The 4,183-nt window shown below is 43.4% G+C and overlaps 1 long non-coding RNA gene across 1 annotated transcript in view; it reads right to left on the bottom strand.

Moving 5' to 3' along the window:
- Nucleotides 1–2,584: 2,584 nt before the first annotated feature.
- Nucleotides 2,585–4,183, bottom strand: part of LOC124198649 — a 4,145-nt gene continuing 2,546 nt past the window's right edge. The window contains exon 4 of the long non-coding RNA XR_006876649.1: nt 2,585–3,123. This is a non-coding gene — a long non-coding RNA (uncharacterized LOC124198649). The remainder of the gene's footprint in view (nt 3,124–4,183) is intronic.

Genomic DNA, 4,183 nt, shown 5'->3' with positions numbered 1-4,183 from the left:
CAAAACACAAATCAAAAAGAAATCCAAAGTGACAATTCCAATAGAAATGTGATGGATAGCCTATATAGCCTATAGCTATAGCAGGTTGAAAAACAAATGATAACGAAAATGTTGAATTGATTTGTTCTGCTCTTCCAATTTTCCGAATTGTTTGGTCATTACAATCAACATTGGCATTCACAACAAAGTAGGGTATTACATCAAACAAACTGCTGTCATCATTGTTTCTCTCTACGTGGCGTATTAACCGCACCCGATCAAATCGAAGAGAGATATTGTTTCTGCTCGCGCTTGTACCTCTTGACTAGAAATCATCCCCGACCCCGGGAAAGTTGACGCCAGACATTTTTTCACGAGGAGCAGCAATTGCTGCTGGCATTGCATATAGCACAAAACGAAAGGCTGCGGTTTGGCTGGTCGTCCCTGTTTGTGGTGGTGTGCCCAGCTAGCAGCCAGCCACCCAACTTTCTTTCACGGCTCTCATATAACTCTCCGGGGAAACATCAATAACTATGAGGAGCTGCACCTCCTATAGCTGGCTAGGGGGCTGGCATGGAGGCCGTAGATATGCACACACACACACACAGAGAGTGACAGGGAACCAAAAGTACTATTTATCTATCGTGACCCGCGCGCGCTGCCTTTGGTGCATATCAAACGAGCAGATGTGCAGCTCACAAAGTTCCTCGCTTTCTTCCTATAGAATATCGTAGCACACGCAGCAGCCAAGAGAGAGAGAGAGAGGCCTGCCTCGAATCAATTAAGAAAATTAGCCGGATATTATATATACATAGTAGAACCCTGAGCTCGGAGGGGAGGTCTAATAATGACAAGGAAAAGTCTCTGTAATCATCTAGTACCACTGCGTTTGAATCTGCAGCCCGAAAAAAGAAATGTGGTAGATTCTATTTGTCGACTAATTAGATCGCGAAGAATGGGCGCGAGCCGTGTAGAGTATTCATTATTATTATATAATATAACACACGGCTACAGAGAGAGAGAGTGAATCTTTCACACCAGCCGGCTCGCGCTTGGCTGATTCTTTTGAGCAAATCTAACAAGATTAAAATACATGGCGCACACCCATGTTTCCCAGTTTCGGCTTTTTTCAATCGCAACGATTCCGTCTCAAAGGGATTCTCCCTCGTAGAATTAAAAAATGAAAATAACGACGAAGCAATCTATAACGAGGGTGGGGAAATAAAGAAGAACCGCAACTTTTAAGTTAGACACACACACACACACACACACTTTTGTGGCTCTCCTTTGGAAAATTATACAAACGAATCCAATCACGTAAATATAGTATCAACTTGTGTTAGCTGTGTGCTGGCTGCTGCCACCACTACCCCACGTCTAAAAATTCATTCGACGAAATTCGGTGGGTTCGCTGTTTCGGAGCGAATGGCGTTCGTGTTTCACTTAATGAGATGGGAAGAAGCACTATCCGGATATCGAATTTCTTTTCTTGTGCACATTTTTCCAGCATCCCTTTTTTCAAAAGCTTTCCGGGTCAGTATACTAAAGGATGCTGGGTACGTACTATAAATATTCAAACAGAAAGTCTGCTGGAATAACTTTTTTTTCTATGTCGGTCAAATTATTACCACGCGCCGCGGAATCTAATATTGATTAATTTCCGGACCTTGTTCAAGTTATTCCGCCGGAACTACTAAATAATAAAGACGATAATATCCGCACACAAATAGAAAAAAAAATGGCTTTTGCGGTAATATAAGGGCGTGAGCGAATGAACGATTCAATGCCCAATAATGTTGGAAGCTGGACGAGAAAGATGGACGTGCTGGCCGCATTCATGCGAATGATGGGCTCAATGCGCAATAATATCAAACCCCCTCTGCTGCCCTACCAGCTTCATCCGCACTACATCCAACAAATGTGTGTGTCGAAAAGTTTCGCCAGTCTCCGGACTTTTTGTTGGGAGCGTTTAGAAATGTCATCGCGCAAAATGATGAGATTCCGGCTGAACCCTCCCCGCCATTCCGGCCGCGTCTTTATATATATATTACAGCTACAGCGAACAAAAAAAAAGAAAAACTTTTTCGGCGTGTGCGGAATTCTAGACTTTTTCTTTCTTCCATTCTATTTCTCTGTGTGAGCTGTTGGGTCTCGACGGGAGATCAAAAGTTGCGCTATAATATCTTGGGCGTTATTTGCTGGATTGATTTTGACGTCACCCGCGTCCGTCATCTCAAAGGTATTAGACGTTTGAGTTCGTCTTATGTGCTGATCTTTAGACTACTAGACTTCTTGCCCAGTTTAGATTTCTATATGATCCATATCAGCTGGTGTGAGAAACTTGGTTGTTGAACTCTTCATCCAGCGCGTTCGGTTCAAAAAGGAAACTAGACTTTTTGTCAAAGTTGAAATACACAGAGCCTGTTTGAAAGTTATATATCTACAGCTGAACATTTATATCCAACACCCACTGGACTTGGTATATCGAAGTCTATATAGCTATACGCATTAGTAACGCTTACAAAGTAAGTTGCAGCATTGAACAGCACAGAGTTCTATCGCTCCTATTTCATGTCTCAATAACGTAAACGCCGCGCTCACAAACTGTACACAAACGCAACTGTTAGTTGTGCTACACAGTACATAAACACTCGATGATAATCGTTGAATTTATTGACGTTTGAATTGTTGTATACTGTATAGCTCAGTAAACCCCCCCGATTTCACAGTCAACAACCACGGCGTTTCATCCGCATCCTTCCGGATGACGTCGGAAATCGATTTTTGCAACTCTTTCTCTGCTTTTTCATTTTTTTCCCCCTCCCGCCGAGTATCTAAAGCTGCACGCTAGGCGGAACACGGCACACAAGGTACGATTTCAGAGAACAAATAATAATTGTTGAGATGGGACACGTCATTATATTGGATAACATCGAGCATTCAAAAAGGGAAAAAAAGAAAAGAAAATGAATTTTCGGTGGATGATGAAACCACTTTGGGTTTGAAGTTGACAAGCGCGAGTCGTCGAGTTCAACTGGCACGTGCCACCGAATTCTATTAAGAAAATTAATTTGAATATCCCGCGCGCGCCCGCCCGCATTTGACAGATGAAAATGTTACGTATCATCCACTCCGCACGCGAGTCTAACGAGAAAAAAAAAACTAAAAATGTGAGCCGCTAGAAAATCAAACAATGATTTTTCGCGAGAAAATTAACTTACGCGTCGTACGAAAGTTAGAGCTTTAGCATAACTTTAACACAAGGCAATAAATATAAAGAGAGAGATGTCACGGCGGACGGGAAAATGGACGGTCCTTTCGAGTACGCGTTTGAGCAACTTCACTTGAAGCTCGAGCGTATAAGACCGTGTGAAATTTATAAATGGGTAAATAAACATCACGCTAGACCGATTTATTGAACCATTTCTCAGCACAGCAGATGGAGTACAAAACTCAACGTGGGCCGATCACGGGTCAAGTGGAAAGATTTTACCGTGGACGACCTTGTCGGTTGGGCCGGAAATTTCCTACACAGCGTTTGACCGGAAACGTTGTGCCAAGCGAAAAGCCGTGAGCAATTCCATCGCCGAATGGAATCGTCTGAATATTTTTAAAGTGAACTATTCCAACTATCGGCACGTGATTCACTCCCCCACCCCCCGCCCATCCACCCGACAAATACGCGAAATATTCCGAAAATCCCGACACGCGTTCGTTCGGCACACTAAACTCTGCGTAGTTTGTTTGGAAAAGCTGGTGCAAGTAGTACATATAATAAATAAACCCGCCACACAGCCCACACGGCGATTCAAGCGCGCGATCGATGGCAGAGATTTAGTCCAAGACAGACATATAGGAGCTGCTGGGGATCTGGCCAGGGCAGATCATTGATAAGCCCCTACAAAACATGTGAACGACTTACACAGTAATAGATGTCAGAGCCAATCGGCCCCAGTGACGTCCGGCCTGCTGCTGCTGCTGCTGGACAAGCGACGTCAAGCCCAAAATGGTACAATATATAAAGAAACCAAGTCTTACATGTAGGCAGCTCGATAGAAATAATAAGGAAATCATTTTCCAATTCAGCGAGCAAATTGATTTGGACGCCCAGTGCGAATGATTAGACCAACTGGCTGTAAATGAGTTCATGTCCTTTTGTGTCGCTGATGGATATTCAGTCTCTCTTTCACGTACAAAAGTTTCT

The sequence above is a fragment of the Daphnia pulex genome, chromosome 7 (genome assembly GCF_021134715.1).
Source record: "Daphnia pulex isolate KAP4 chromosome 7, ASM2113471v1".
NCBI lineage: Eukaryota > Metazoa > Arthropoda > Branchiopoda > Diplostraca > Daphniidae > Daphnia > Daphnia pulex.
Note: the sequence above shows the minus strand (reverse complement) of the source record. Positions and strands in the feature narration are given on the sequence as shown.